Below are 17,459 nucleotides of genomic sequence, written 5' to 3'. Positions count from 1 at the left end.
CAAGAGCACTTTCTTTTGATAGGGGAATGTGTGTGGAGTGTCTGTCCTGGTATTTAGGTCTTCTTTAACTTTTTTTTTCAACAATGCTTTGAGTTTACAGAGTATTATTTTACTTTAATTATCTTTGCCTTTATATTGAGGACAAGTGTGCAAGGTACTGGGATCAGAAGTGTATTTGAGCCCCGCAACTTGCTGCCACCATGGACGCTGCGCTCTTGCTTCACCCGCTGTACAATCTTGCACAGAATACGACCTCAGTAACTCTCTCTTGAATGAATGATTATATGATTGTTGGATGATGCTTGAGAGTCCTTGTGATGATTTTTTTCCCCAGCCTTTCCCCAGTTCTTAACTATGCCCTTTCTCTTCCTAAACTCCAGCCTGGGTTTCAGCCTGCCTGTGGCATTGATTTTCCTTGTCTGTGGACTCTTCCTTTCACTCGTTCCCGATAATGTTACATGTGGGCTGTGGAAACTTGCTAGATGTCAAGAAAGAGCTAATCCATTGTAGGCCAGTATTTTTAGAGTTTGTTATTGTTTTATTGATTGAAATTAAATGAGGCTGCCCCCTGAGCCCTCCCGTGAGCACTTTTGACCTTCCTACAGCTGATACTGCTCTAGTTGCTGCATGTGCCCTTTCCCCAGCCTTGATTTTGTAATTGAATAAGTCACCATCACTGGAGCCCTCTCTTTAAAAGATAAAGAGAACATTTGCTCCTTTTCCCTGTTTGGAGACTTCGATGAGATGAGATCCCAGATAAAGAATGGAGCCCCACCTCTTTCTGACCCCCGCTGTTTCCGTTCCTTTCTTCAGGGGAAAAGAGTACAATTCAACAGTATAAAGATTGATTGTGAGCTAATGAGATAGACAAGACAACCGATCATTTATTAAATAACCTTTCATGATAGAAACAAATGTATTATACACACAAACAGCACACAAAGCACTGTAGTACCATGGTTACAATCGTGGGTCCGAGTTCGTGTCCTGCTCTGGAGAGACCAGTCCTGTGAGATGGAGAACTGGTAAGTCGGCTTAGCCTCTCCAGAACTGGTTTTCTGTCCTGCAGAGACGGGGCTCGCTAGGCGTCCCCCCCGTAGAGGTGCTGTAGGTTTTAAATGATGCGCATGGGCAGCCTGAGCACAGCTGCTCATTCCTTGTAAGTGCAGGGTAGCATAGCTTTTGCGGTGATGGCTTTATGACCGCCCCATGTAGACTGTCAGTGCTCTGAAGGGATGCCTTGTGGTTTGGAGATGGGATTCTCACTTCTGTAAATACCCAAGTGTAGTGTTATTGGGCCCTGCTGATTTCAGTCTATTCTTTAGAAAGTACATATTGTAGATATATTTTTCAAGCATGCGTGCTTTTTTTCTTTTACTATTTAAAGTTCTACCCTCTCATCTCTTGGTATTACTTTTCATGGAATCCAGGAAACAGTCCTAAGCTACCTGCCTCTTCACACTTTTCCGTGGTGGTTTCCTTCCCTGATTAGAAGAGGGTTTTGCATAGGAAATTTTATTTGTTCCCCTTTTCTTGGAGTCTCTCTCTCTGTCTGCCCATCTCTCACCTCTCAATCTGTCCATTTCTCAACCCACTGCTTCTTCTGACATGTTCCAAAACGCATTTCAGGTAGCTTACAGAAGAACAGATACCAAATAAACAGGTGAGAAAATGGGGCCCAGTTCAGACAGTGAGGCTAGGAGGCGAGCCTGTGTGAGGATTGCAGGCGTGAGACACATGTCTCTGCCATGTGACTTATAAGATCGACAGCAGCAGTGTGCTTCAAGCTCCCAGCAGACACAGGGAAGCAGGATTTGAGGGAGATGCTTACTGGCTGTGAAATAAATAAGTGACTTAGGAGAAGCCCAGCCTTTCCAGCTACTAAGGCTTAGGAGAATATTTTGAGTGTCTTCCAAAATCAGAGTATGGCATCTTTTCTTTTTCAGAGTTCTATGTATAGTTGGTTACATTCTATACCTGGAAATTTCTCCAAAACTGCTTCCCACGTGAGTCCCATGGCTCGGGGATTGGGTGGTTCTGCTCATTGATGGGGGTTGGCCAGAAACAGAAAATGAGAGCCTCAAAGTGGCCTGGGATTTGTCAGTTATGTTTTGTCAGTGCTGTAGGGTTCAAGAAATGCTTTCACCGTTTCTCTCCATCTGAGGCGGCAGCGTAATCTCTTACCAGCATCAGGAGCTCAGGGCCACGGGATGGTGGGGGCTGACTGCACTGCCGTCAAGACAGCTGAGCTAGTCACTGCAGGTGTGGTTCTTTTACATACTGCATTTCATGTTCTTTACTAGAATGTTTCAACAGGGAGTTAATTAACTGAGTTAATTAACATTTAATAAATATGATCTTTGTTGAAAAGACAGTTATAGGCAGAATATAAGCTGTGAAGTCTTTAAAAACGGTTTCATTACTGAAATTTCATTTGGGGAGATACACGGTTTATCTTATATATGGCTCTCTTTTAAAGTAACAAAGAAACAAGACAGAAAAGGCAGAGGATGATTTCTGTTCTTCCTCTCGGCTTGCAGGTGCCCTCACCCCCAGTAGCATCAATCAAGACACCAGCACTGACACTGGCCGTGCTCAGAACTGCCTCAGCCCTGAAGACACTGCTGACAAATAGAAGGGGGCCACGCCCTGTTACAGCAGGTGCTCTCACTTTGTGGGTCCTTATGTAACTGCGTGGTGTTAATCAGGATCGCCCTTCCTACATTGTGTGATGCTGCTGCTTTGTCTCCTAGTTACTTGTTTCTCTAAGTATTCTTGTATTATTCTCCAATGCATAGTACTACACACCCAAAAATGCTTTTTTCAGATGAAAAAGAATGTGCATTTAAAATAATAACTCTGAAAAGGGGGGCAAAAGAGGCTATCCTTGTCCCGCTATTCAAAGATAATAATTAAGACGTTAACGTATATTTTCATCAGTGTGGATCACCTCTGTCATAAAAAACCAGAGAGCACTCTGTGACTGTTTACTGTGTGGACACCTCCATTTTCCATTTGGCTTTTTATATGTTTTTCTACAATATTCTATCTCCTCTGGCATGATTTTTGATGACCAGTATAGCATTCTGTCTTGTGGAGGCATTGTCAATTTTACTTCGGACTTAAATAAACTTTTAAATTCCAAGTATACTTAACTGAAATACTGAAAAGAGAACTGTGGTGGTAGAGGAAGGCCCTACCTCCCTTCCCCTTATTTCCGAAGAGTAAAAACTGTTGAAAATTTGATATATATATTTCATGACCTTTATGCCTATGACATACATATATACACACATATGAGAATTCCATGTATACGTGTGTGTATATATGCTTTATTTAAAAATGAGACCATACTATATGTTTTTCTGCAGCTCGCTTTAATCACTCAGGTGTATATCATAGACGTCCTCCCACTCCAGACTCACCCGGTCCTTTCAGATAGAGTGGAGGGGTCTCCTGATTTGCGGGTGTGGTCTCTTTCCCACGCACACCTTTGGTGAGAGAATGCTGTGGACAAGGCCCTGGACCACGGTGAAACGCTGGCTCCCTCATTGCTCGCAGCTCGTCGTGATTTACCGCATCATTGTCTTGATGGTGGACAGTTAAATTTTCTCCATTTTCCACTGTCAGAAAGGATATTTGACTGGCATCCTTCTTGTACAGACATTCCTGTGATCTTTTATGAGTATTCCCTTAGTTAAGGCTTCTGGAAATTTAGTCCCTGGATGTGACATTTACATTCATCACAGACTCCATTCAAGTAACTCTAGAAATTCCTTCCATAGGGGAATGAAAAGATGCACAATTACTTATGTAACCAATTCTCTATTGCTGGATATGATTTCACTTCAGTTTTTCTTCCCACCATTGTAAACAGTGCTGTGTAAATGCCCTGATGGGTACATCTTTTTGGACCTAATTTGTTTTTTCCTAAAGGAAACGATTCCTAGAAGTGGTGTTGAGTCATTGTGTACGTACGTTTTTCAGAGTTTACATATCCATTGACATGTCGTCCTCTGAAAATGTCGCTCATGGTTTCTTCTCCCACAGATGGACACTAGATAGAATATCTTTTAAAAATATTTGCCAATATGATGAGCAAAAGTGCTTTTTCATTGTTTTAGTTTGCATTTGATGACCAGTGAGGTATTGAGCATTTTTCACTCATTAGCCATTTGACTTTTTTAAAATGAATGATTCCTTTTATCCTTTGCACACATTTAAGTGGGGGAGCTTCTTGTTGGTTTGTGACAGCTCTTTGTATGTTATGAACATTAACTTCTTGTCTTCAACAACATGTATCACAGAGCTTTTTCTTGTCATTTCTTTCCTTTCATTTTGTTTAGGAGGATTTTTATTTTGGTAGTGTCTCAAAATATTCTTATGATAATAAATGTATTCCTTATGTGTTTTATCTTTGAAATTATTCTTAAAAATAATTTCTTATACTGGAATAAATCTCCTCTGTAGGTTTTTTTTAATCTCTAAGATGGAGATGATAATAGTACTTGTTAATGTAAGGGTTAGTTGAGTTAATAAGAGCAAAGTGTTGTATTTGCTGTTATTAGTACTTTTTTATATTTACATCACTGTCTGTAAATTATCTTGTGGTCCTTATGAGAGGAATAGTATTTATTCTTTCTAGGTGATTGTCTGATTGTCTCAGGACAATTACTGAAGTCATACTTTTCTCTTTGATTTGAAATCCCACCTTTACAAAATACTTGTGTACACTAGAGTCTCTTTTTGAGCTCATGGTTCCCTTCTGTCAATCTGCCTTTCTTACTCCAGCACCATAACTTACATATTGTAAAAATTTATTTAATAATTGGCAGTCTGAATTTTTTCCATTCTTTTCTTCCATCCCAAATTTTCTTGTCTAGTATTATGATTTTATTATTCCTGAAGAATTCCAAAATATTTTGTTCAAGTTAAAAAAAATCAGATTGGAGTTGCCATGGGAGTTTTCAGTAAGTTTTGAATTATTCTGATGAGAACTTACATCTTTACAAAACTGCTTTCCTCCATGCAATTTGTTGATGTCTCTACATTCTCACCTCTTACTTTACCCCTCAGTACAGCCCTGAAGTTTCTCCATTTAGAACATGGGCATTATTTTTTAACTTATTCCAGATTATTGTTTATGTTTTTGTCAATTTTGTAAGTGAAAATTTTTTGCTATTATATTTTTAAACGCTTAAAACTGAAATTTAGAAAGGAAGATTCGGTTTGTAAATACTCACTTTGTATTTTGTCATTTAAAATTGTAAGTATTAAGTAGTTGTTCCAGAATCCTTTCTTTTTTGTTTTTAAAAATTTGTGTCGAAGATTCTCAAAATGTTCATAGCTAAGTAGTATAGGTGGGGAGACAGATGGAGAGAGGTAGTGTGGCTCATGTACAAACTGTGAGCAGTTTCATGGCTGCCTTTAGGCTGGAGAAACCACAGAAGAGCCCAGGTTAGACAAGGAATGGCTTTGTATGCACTTGAAAGCCAGCTTTCCTGCCTGTATGGTGAAGCCTGGTGGGCGTGGCAGGTAGATGATCAAGGTCTGATCAAGGTCATTTGCTGCACAGAGCGCTGTGTCTGTGAGAAATGGTGACCATTGCCATGGCAAATGCTTGGTGCCAGGAACAATGCAGGGGAGCTGGGGAGCCTGTGTTAAGGATTTTCCAGTCCTGGGAGTGGGAAGATCAGACTCTGCATTCAGATCTGAGTTTGAATTAATCCTCTTTAGTTTACTGGACCTCTGACTTTTGTCAAGTTATGCATCCTGTTTGAACTCCTGCTTTGTTGTCTCTCAAAACAGAAGAATTACAGCCTGCTGCTAGAGTGTTTGATCAGGGTAAATGATTTGTGTCTATAAGATGCCACGTACAGTCACAAGCTCAGTGAGCAATGAGCTGTCCCCTCTTCTCCTGCAAATCAGTGCTCGATAAGTCATCAGCAGAAAGCGAGTCCCTAATTTGTATGTGGTGCAAGGAAGAACAAAACTAACGTCTTGCCTTTCCCTGGCAGTATTCTTAGTTCTTTGCTTCATGTACCTCTTTCCTCCTTCACTCTCCCCTTTCACCTCCTCCACCAAGAGCCTGAGACTCTCTCAGAACACTAGATTCAAATTATTTAAATTGTGGCTCATTCCCATGAAATGACAGTGACTTAAAAAAACTGTACACATCCCAGAATTCATTGTATTTGATTTACACACACACACACGTGCACACACACACACACACACATCAGGCTACCTCCCATTTGCTGAGGGAGAAGGGCCACTTTTTCTGAGTTTTCATTTACTCAGCGTGAGAGCAGTCTCTTAAGCAGAATTTCACCTGGCTTCGTGCATGGCTTTTTAAATTGGATTTCTGCTTTTTGTCCATAAAAATATTCTCCTATTAGAAGACAGGAAGTGGAGACATAGATATTCTGCTGAGATATTGGTGTTATCATATTTGAGTTTTAATGGACATAAGGCGGCATAGAGTCATACATTATTATGGATGAGAATCCATGATGATGTAACTTAGACAAGAATCTGGGTCTCCTGCCATCGTGTCCACGCGGGTGAAGAGGCAACTGGGTGGGGGATGGCAGGGAACCTTCTTGCTTGAGTTCCAGGTTCTTGTTAGTTTTCATTGCTCAGCTGCCTTTAGTTTATGTCCATGAGGCCTCTCATGGGAAGGTCACTATGTCCTGAGAGACTGAGTTACTAATCAGCAGAAAGCTCTGGACCCACTCATATTTTCCAGAGTTTTTCTGCTGACCTGCTGACACTTTATATAAATGAGACCTAACAAACTACTGGATATAAAATCCTTATTGTTATCATTTGCCCTCGAGTTCCATAGGAATGGGGTGCTGTCTCAGGCTGTCTAAGGCTAGATCTGAACAAAGATAGGGTGATAGGCTCTGCTGCTGGACCCTCCCCAGTCAAATGGGATTTCCACCTTAGTTTTTAGAATCAGGCAGATGAGTTCAAATCTTGTCTTTACCAGTTATTAGCTTTGTGACCTTGGGGAAATAACTACTGTTTTGGTTCCAATTTTCTTTATCTGTAAATAAGTTCAGTATTTATTTTAGGGTTTTTGTTTTAGAATTGAATGTGCTAATTCCCTAATTTATTCCTAAAATACTGATCACATGGTTCTATGCTGGTGCCTTAGTAGTTGATTGCTAAGGGACTCAACAGTGAGAATGGGGGTGGAGCCCCCTGGATCATACAGCTTATATTCCAGGATATGCTTGTAAAAGACAAGATTGCAGTGGATTTTTAGTAAATGTCCATTCCTTTCCTAATCCCCATTGATTGTGTATATATCTTTATACTAATATATGAACAATTTTTTGCAGTTTAAATCTCTTTGTAGTATTTAAAGAATGTAGCTATAACAAAAATATGTGAAATAAAATGACGACTTTTATTTTCCTTTCAATAAGCAAAACAAAATAAAATAGAAAAGAAAAGAAAAAGTATTGAAGGAGTAGAAATAATTTTATTTCCGTGGAATCAACTCCCTATGTTAGGTTTTTCCATTGTGTTGTTCAACATCATATAAAATTGACAGGTTGTGACTTCAGTGTTGATAGCTAGGTGAGTATAGCTTCTTTTTGTGGTTGTCTTTGATGAATTATTTGCACTAGATCATAAATGATGTGCATGTTACATATTGGAAATGAGGAAACATTGGAGACATACTACCTCCAATGCAGTCATTTTGTTACTGAGTCCAAACTCGTTCTGCTCGCCACATGACAGGCCAATAAACCGGGAGATGAGGTGTTGGAGCAAGGAATAGTGACTTCACTTGCAATGCTGGCAGACCCAGAAGACGGCAGACTGATGTCCTGGAAAACTATCTTCCCCAAGTAAGAATTCAGTCTCCTTTTATACTAAAAAGGGGCGGGGTTGTGGTTGGTTGTTGCATACTTCTTGCTTTATGAATTGTTTGTCCTTTGAATCCGCTGTTCTTGCAGCTGTCCATGTGGATCAAATCATGGTACCCCTGTAAAACCTCCAAAAAAACAAAGGCTATTCTCTATTATGCAACTTGCCATCTCTACAGAAGTGCAGATGAGCTAACATTTTTAAAGATCAGGGCCAGGAGAATAGGCTTTCCTGCAGATTTCAGGCTAAAGGCAACTTTCTTTTTCAAATGGTGCAGAGCTACCAAGTCTGAGCCTAGGAAACAGGGCACAGGTTTAAACTCAAAGGAACAGATTTAACATAGGGTAAAAACTGTACATTTTATTACAATTCCGTTTCCAGCTTCATAGATAATATTAGTAAGAAATACGAGCAATTTTGTATTTTTGCTTCTTAATAACCGATAAGTGTACCAACTATATTTTGTGAGCAGGGATGCTGTGCAGGCATTGGGGTGACAGCAAACTCTTGTAGGGGGTGGCCGACCCTGCAACATCTCTGATGCCCCGTGAGTGTTGGTGAGGGTCCCCGTAGCCAGGGGCTCTCTTCAGGAACCAGCATATGGGCATTGACCTCTGGAGACCTCTTTTTCGGCTGCAGGAATTTTTTTCAGATATTGAGATTGAAAAATCACTCCAGCTGGGAATAATTAGGGAAAAAAACAAAAGGAAAAGGGTTTGGAGTAGAGTAGAAGAGTAGGACATAAGATCACGGAGCCTGAGTGCTTGGCAGCGGGGCCTCGGGAGAGAGGGGAGCAGAGGTGGGGAGGGGCCTGGCTCCAGAACCAGCTCCTGTAATTGCCCCCGCACGCAAGCCACATAGCTTTAAATTGGCCTGGGCCACCTCTCTGGGCTGGATATCACCCTGGGCAGAACCGTGGTATCTGTAAAGTAAAATGACTTCACAACTATTGCACAGAGCTGCAGGTGTAAGAGAGCCTAAGCCTGTCTCAGAGTGCAGGGGACAAGCGGAAAGGAATGGCAAAATTTCCACTGACAATTGAAATTTTGTTAAATAGCCTGCTACAGTTGTTTGCATCACTTGAATGAATGCAGGCATATTTCTGTGGGCATTTATAGGTTCACTGAACCCCACCAGCCCCTCTTGCCCCCATCGGAGATGGGCTTTCTCAAGCACAGTGCCCCTCCTGCTTGGGTGGAAAACGCTGCTGGTCCTTGCCTGGGGCCGGGCTGCTGCAGGGCACTGAATCCCCGAGGCACGGCCTGTGAGACACGACAGGAACATCTCTGCTCTTGACTGGGTGCCTCCGTTTCCCCTGCAGTGTAAAAATGCCGATGACTGAGTTAGAAGCATGCTTCCAAGCTGTCCATGTCCTTGGCATCCAGAAGCGGAGCCTGGAAGCTTTCGAATTTATCCAGAATGCGGTTTACATTCACCTTCAGCAGGTGAGTGTATGTCCTTACACAAGTGGAGGAATTACTGCAGTTTTCCTGGAACTTTCTCACTACAAGTCCATTTGATTTTTCTGTGCTAGGATTCAGTATGGCCTGCTAAAAACTCTGGAGTGAGATCTTGAAACCCTGATGAAGAGCATTATTTATTTCACTTCTCTATATGATACTCTTTTACTTTTAAAATTCAGAATTTTTGGTTGTTTCAAAAATTTTTGGGGGGGGTTGGAGAATCATGTTTGCTCTTACCATCTTTGCAACCTGTTGCTTTGTGCCTCTCACCTGTCTTCTGTCACTTGTGAGGCGGTTCCATTTGTGACCCTGTCCGGGTTGTTCATGTTATAAAACATAAAGCCTGTAAAAGTACAGTCCCTTTTCCTCCGAAGACATTCCACAAATACTCCTTTAACCTGGGTGTGGTTTTAAGAAGACAGAATCTTTAGAACATGTCCTTGCAGGTTGCTAGTGCAAAATCCCAAAATCAATAGTCTAGCTCAACATCTAAAATCTTTCTAATTTACCTTGGAATTGTATGGATAATTGAAGCAGTTTGCTAAGAACTCAGACCAGGTTTAGAATACAGGCTGGTGTAGCTCAGCAGGTCCTCCCAAGCTGATGCTCTGCCAGAGGGCGGGGCCGAGGGGAGAGGGCGGGGCCGAGGGGAGAGGGCGGGTCCTGCCCTCCCTGAGGTGACAATTTCATGGCAAAGACTTTCACCTGGTGAAGAACTTGGAGTTTCTTCTAAGAAGAGTGGGTCTGAAAAGAGTCCAAAAAGCGCGGGAGTGACAAAGTCCCATTTGTCTCAAGTAGGGGAGAGTGGCTGTGGGGCCACGTAGGAGACTCATGTGTCCAGGTGGGCAGTGTTGGTGGCTTCCACTTGAGCGGTGGGACGGTCAGTGTTTAAAAGCGAACATATTGAAGGCATGTTTAGATGGTAAAAAGGAAAGGATGAAGGCTGTCTGTGAATGTAGGATGGAGTAAGGCCCAGGTTTCTGGGTGGATTAATGAGGTAAATGATGGTCCTTCTGTGCTCTGAGGAGGGAAAGCTGCAGAGGGAGTTCTGCGGAAAACTGATGAGTTCAGCTGTGGGTAAAGTGAAAGGTTGTTAGATGTGTGGTCTGGGAGCTCAGGTGAGAGCCAGTAGTGAGTAGGGGGAGGTGAGAGGGACTTTCAAATAATTTTGTATTGTGAACATACAAATAAGTATGAGTAATGACACATTTAACACCTCTATATTCTGGATTTAAAGCCCAGTAACATTTTGCTATACTGACTGCAGAGGTTCTTAATATTTTTTAATAGAAATAAGTAGAAACAAAATAGTGGAGTTAGTGAGCATCTTAGAGTAGATGTGTGTCCTTGTATGTATTTTTATACCTCATCTGTTTATAACCATAATCTACAAAAAGTTATCTTGCTTAGCATAAGAGTTAAAGACAGGGATGTGACACACATTGTTGGGGGTTGAAGCTGATCTTCTCGGGCAAATTATGGACCCTCTCTTTGCCTTAGTTGCATCGTCTGTGACTGCCCCAGGGCCCCTCATCACAGCTGATTTCCTAGAGTAGATGTTGGGAGGGAGGCTGCTGAAGGGAGTAAGAGGTGGCAACTGCTAGGGATATTGAAGAGAGACAAAAACAGATTAAAGCCGATAAACTGAGTACAAATACCCTCTAAATAGAAGGAATCCCGCAGTGTTTTGAGCCGCTTATCATAAGGGAAAGAAAATCACGTGGATCCAAAGCTCTTGAGCATATGAATATTGTGGGTGGGAGGGTGTCATTATAAAAGTGTTGAGAAAAGGCCTCTTTGTTTTCCTTGACATTACCAGTAAGGATGGGGAGCAGAAGCGAAACCCTCTGCTTCACAGTTGAAGGTGCTGTTTTGTGTGAAACTGACCAAAGTTTGGAAACCAGTCATCAGCGATGCTGGCAAATGAAGAGGCTTCTGGATTGGGTGGGGCACTTGCTGTGACTTCCAGGTGACCTGCTGGCTGGGGACTGTGTGGCGGGCAGTAGTTTTGCAGGGTAGCCCGGGCATAATCCCTGGCTCTGATGCTGCTGGTCTGATTAACAGACCTGGGCGCACACTGTCCTAATGGGGCAGCTCGGGATGTGGCCCTGCCGTGCTGAGAGCGAGAAGAGGGCTCCCCTGAGGAGGTGTCCCTGCGGAGAGTGGAAATGTACTCCTGCAGGGGAGGAAGAGCCTCTGAGCAGCGGGCCGGATGCACAGGCAAGACCAGCATGAGCACTGATGTTTCCGGGAGCCGGAAGTCATACAGTGGCCCAAACGGCCTTGTTCCTGAGAGACTGGAGGGAATAGATGCTGAAAAGGCAGGCTAGGGTCAGACCCTGTGGTGGGTTATGAGTGACAGGAGAGGATTGTTCAGGCAGGCATGAGACAACCCTGTGGGCGTCCCAGCTGGGGCGTCACGCCGAAGGGAAGAGCAGAGTTATAGACTTTGCCACTTATTAGCTGTGTGACTTTAAGCAATATCACCCCACCTCTCTCTCTATATATCTTCATCTGTAAAGTGACACAGTGACAAGGTCGTGTCATCAGAAGTATTAGCTTAGCTCTGATCCTCTTTGTCGACTCCTGTCAGTGCTTCCCTGCAAGGTTCTGCAATGGCTGCTTTTACTCTGAGACAGGAGGGCGTAGAGGGACACTGTAATACCCGAGGGCAGGAAGGGGTTGCTTTAAAAGCAGACATGTAACAGCCTGCAGCTGCAGACCTGCAGGCAGTTTGGTTGACGGTCCTTGAGAGGACTTTGGAGGCCTTAGCGTCGTCTTAAGTCTTGTTTCCCCTTGGGGACCGGATTTGCCTTTGGGGATTGATGTTGAAGATTTGAGCTTCTGCAAAGCTGTTTTCAGAGATGGGTATATACGTAAAATATCATATAAAATAAAATGATTTATTTAACGAGTGCGAATTTGTAGCTGTTAGGAACAGCTCTGTTGGCCTGGTCTCCACGGGGGACACCAAGGGTCAGCAGAGCGTGCAGGAGGGCAGGCAGCCTGCAGTGCTTCTGCGGGGTGTTCTCCCCAGCAGGGCGCTCTGCTGAGTTGAGTCTTCTACGAGTTTTGTTGCCAGAGGAGCAGACAGCAAATTAATGAGTTCTAGAGGGATTGTATAAGGACAGGAAGAAATAGGAACCCGGAGATTTTCCGGACTAAAACACGCTTTGGTTCCTGATTCAGTGTGTTCCATTACAGAATTGATGAGTTGTGTCTATTCTGGAACGTCATTGAAATAAACGTTCAGCCTATATGTTAAGGGCTTTGTTTTATTTGGCTGGAGGACTCGAGCCGGGATGACAGCCTCTCAGATCACTCTGAGGGACTGCTCCCAAGAGGTAGGGGAGGAGCTAGGATATATAGAAGCTTACAACAAAGACCAGGTAATTGGAACAATAAAACATTGCTTGTTATCTAAAGAAAACCAGATATCTCAAGTTCAAGTATTTACTGCTTTTCTATGTATGGTGAAAAGCAAACATTTGGGTCATTGAATTCATTCCTTTGGCAATCCCCTGGCTATCTAGGGCCAGTATCCTGTCCTTTCTTACTCTGAGTCTGCTCAGAGGGCACCACTGTGAGTGGCTGAGAGGCCGGGCTGTAGGCATGTACTCGCTGGGGGTTGGCAGCAGCCGCTGATGACTCGGATTCAGCATTCTTTGTTTACTGTCATGGTTGCAGTATTTTCATGCACATTGTAGTATTTTCATTCACAGTGCTCCCACTTGGTCCTAAATTCGACCAATATTTTGAGAGACATTTCATGACCAATTTTGTCCCACGGTGCTAGGATGGCTCATTCCTAGTTCAGGTGAAGAATCTTCTGAGTTGCCATTCAAGGTGTTAGTTTTTTTTTGTCAGGCCCTGTTGATACTAAAAGTTCTCTGGATCACCTGTCTTACTAGTCTATTATGATACAGAAAGTGTTTACCCATCTTTGCTCATTCCCATACCTAGAATCACACTATTATATTTATTTTATTCAGGGTTATAAATTTTATCTGTTTCTTCAAGATGTTTAGCCATCATCCATCTTGTGGGCCTAGTTACACATTGGGAATTGTAACAGACAACAATTTTATAAAATAGACAGGATATAAGTAATACAGCTAGTAACGTTAATAAAGTCACAAGTAAGAATTTAATAGTCGAGAAGTTGTATTTTTGGGTTAAAATTTTGCTTGTGTTTCTGAGTTTGATCCTATGAGAAAGTTCATATTTATGGTCAGGGTCAGAGCAGGTATTAATTGGCCAGTTGAAATCTCCCACCTTGTAAGATCAACAGTGGCCTAAACAGAACTATAAATTCTTTTTAGAATAACGTTTCTGAGGGCTATCTAATTAGAGCCTTGGAGTAGGGAAACCCACCAAGGTAACACAGAAGTACTAGACATAGGTAATTTATCATAAACTTAACAAGTGGAGTAGTTCATAATCAAAGGTTGGAGAAATTATCAAAGTAATTGGTATACAGTCCTGGTCCGGTGTCTTGGGTCAGCTGTCTAGCTCAGATGTCATCTTCTTCTCATCCTGGTCTGGTAGCTTTTTCTCCATTTGGGCATTGTTTTCAGGGGAGCAGCACTCGATAGGCCAGTGCAGTGCAGGGGATGTTTCTGATAGGAAATGAATCGGAGACTCCGTTTCCTTCAGCTTTGGTGTGTATGGTCTGGAAAAGAGTACCTGAAAAAGGGTCCTTCCATTCAGGTTGGAGACAGTTCTTTAAGTCATGCCTGTTGCAGTATGTATAACCCCTGGCTGCAGGTCATGGGGCATTGGAACTTTACCCAAGGATAGATTTCTGAGCTTCAGAAACAAACCTAGAGTATCTTTTTCATAATTCAATTAAACCGTACAGTAATGTGACATAACAGCAAGGAATGATCTGGGAAGTGTCTTAGTAAATATGGACCTCAATTAACAAAACTAGAATTTAATATCCACTAAAATATAATTTATTTTCTCTCTTAAGTTACCCTCAGTTTTCTCAAATATAGCCAAATCAAGATTAATTTTTTACAACTTAGGTCTGATTATTTGATCATATAGGCTTTTTTAAATTGGCTGTGTTGGAAGTTTTAATACGGAGTCTCAGGGTAGAATGTTAAGGTTTGCTAAGGCCAAGAAAGCCACATCAAGGCTTTTCATGGGTTTCTGCCTTACAGATTTAGGTAAATTCTTTTCTCTTTAAAATCCTTAAAATATCTTTATACTCCTATATCTGTTAGGAGATGATCTCCCTAATTTGTTTGATAGAGCCACTGGGGACCTAAGTGTTTTTAGTCTATTGAGGGATCAGATAGAGAGAAAAGATAAGTGTTCCAAGTGTGATTACATAGGTATAATTTATCAAATTGCTGTGAACCATAACTAGCTTAAGGAGACGAGATTCTTTACGTCTGGGAAACAGGTTAAAAGCCAGTAGTATTTCAAACAATATCAAAAATTATAACCATATTCAGCAGGTTAACCAGTCCCATGTAACTAATTCTTTTAATGAGAGTTTTCATTAGAACTTTAAAATTTCTTACCCAGTTTAGTTCAGTGCTGTAGTTTGAAATTTATTAGAAATCAGTAAATCTCCTTGAAGAGAAAGCATTTTGCAAAACCATCAGAAGAAAACAATTAACTGTCTATAAATGACAAAAATTTAAAAGCATGGTTAAACACCGTTACACTATAATCAATAAAGAAACCTGTTCACTATACCCATAATTATCACTGGTAACATTTCAGATATGCCAGAATTTTAGGGAGTCCATGTAATTTCTACAATACCTATATTAATAATATTTCTCATTCAATATAACCTTAGAAGTTTTATGATTCATTTGATAATTCCATGTTATTTAAAATGCCAAATGAAACTTTATAGTTAAAAATCTCTCTTTGGGATGTTTCAGGGGCCTTCTGTAGCATCCCAAACTTAACTGGAGATTAAAAGAATTTTAATTAATTAAATTAATTTTTATTTAATTAATTAGAATTTTATATTTGGGGAGTTTTGTGAAAGATTTCAGAACACTTGATCAGATAAACATATAGATCACTGTAAAGTAGTACTAATTCATTAACAAGAAAATATGTCAAATGTAAAGGCAGAACAGATCAGCTAAGTGGTATAAGAAGTTTTACAATCTGTTACTGAAGGTGGATTAATATTTTAAGAAAATTTTTTCCTCTTAACAGAGAGAAAACCAAATCTAATCTTGTTCCAGCTAACTTCTAAGATTCATTTACGTTGCCCAATTTGTTTCTAAACTTAGCCAATTCTGACCATGTACAAAACTCTTCCCTCAGGGTTCCTTTTCCACAAGAATTCCACAGCTTTCTATACTTATATTAGTGTGTCCCTTATTTTGTCTTCCATTCAGAGGTAACCAGCTTCAGGAGAAAGTCACTATTTTTCATTAACAAAGTATTATTCCATTCTTACATCTTCCTTTACGCATTTATATTACTTTCCTAGGATACTGAGATCATTCCCTTACTAATAGAGACTATTTCAGTGTGGCACCAACCATTTATTAATATTTCTATATACCTTTAGTTTCACTGTAAGAGGAAGTCAAATGTTAAGTAATTCGTATTTCAATGTTATTTTATCTGAAAATGGCATAGCTATTTAATAAAATCTTGTCATTTAACTTAATTTAGCACACCACTAGAATTTAAAGATACCAAACACTTAGAGATTATCTTAAACATACATTTTAAAAATATATTTTAAATATTTACCCAAAGCTCTCATCTCATTTGCATTTAATTTACTTAAAATTTTACCACAGCACATTACTTTTATTTTTTTTTTTGACAAATCTGCAACATATATAACAGGATCTTATTTGACTTTCATTAAACCTAGGTACAGTAAAGGTATTATACATAATATTGATGACTTTAAAGATGTCTATATTAATTAGAACATACTTAAACTAAACAATATCAAATATTATCTTAATATTGAATATTTTCCATTTCACATGACGCTGAAAGTCAATTTGTTCAGTTGTTATTTTAAAAATACTTAATGTTTAAGCTCTTATATTTTTACGTCAATTAAGCAGAGCTCTATGACTTTGAATTTTTTTTCTTTAGCAGTAGAAATATCTCACTTCTATAATGTGTACACAGGCTTATAATCAGAAAAAAGCTAGAGATCTCATAGCTTCACTTTAAAACTTACTTATAAGATAGGTATAATAATAGTTGGAGTAAGCTGAATTTGCTTGCTCAAATCACTAAGGCTTACTATTTATGAAACAGACAGTTAAAATTTCTTCACAAAGGCTGAAGGACCCTTCAGAGTTCTGAGTTCTAATATGCCAAAAATTTCTTGGCCTTAAGGTTTATTTCGTTGAGCTAATTAGACTCAGTCCTAGGTCACTGTTTGTTGTATTTATATTTCTGATGTGCAAGACAAAGACACTGTCTTCCAGGTCCCCAGAGAACTGCTCTCTCACCCATGCCGTATTTTATCTCCTTAAATGGCATTTTTGTATCAGTGAGAAGAGCTGTAAACAAAGAATTCCATGTTTTAAAACATTAAGGCTTACTTAAATATGTCTTCCAAAACTTGCATAAGGCATTTAGTAAGATCTCTTTTCCTTGTGTTATAAGTTAAACCCAGGGTAAACCTGTATTTTTTTATTAGCCACTCAAATTAGTTTTTAGTTTTACATTATATTGGACGGCTTATGTAACTATATTGGTTTATTTTAATTTGTTCAATTAATATTTTCAGAGGGACAGATATGTGCCTAGCCTTATAATACCAAGAAGGGGAAGTGTTTTTCCTCTTAAACATATGTATCCCACAACATAAGCAAAAGTTTTGTATAAAGACCATTTAAATATACCAATTTCACAAACTTTTATCTCAATTTTATTAAATCTTATACCTTTAATTTTTATATTTATTAAGTTTAATCAATAATTCTTATTTCTAGAAGGAGTGCCAGAAACCTTTTTGTGTGTGTGTGTGCATTGTATATAATTTTATAGAAGTCTCTAAGATGCCCAAGTTTCAGCCAAAGAGCTTAGGCACTTCTCAGTTTTTAATTACATTAATTGGTCTGTTATCCCAATTATTGATCAAGTATTTCAGTC

Source organism: Vicugna pacos, unplaced genomic scaffold (genome assembly GCF_048564905.1).
Source record: "Vicugna pacos unplaced genomic scaffold, VicPac4 scaffold_77, whole genome shotgun sequence".
Lineage (NCBI taxonomy): Eukaryota > Metazoa > Chordata > Mammalia > Artiodactyla > Camelidae > Vicugna > Vicugna pacos.
This window is presented reverse-complemented; position numbering follows the sequence as displayed.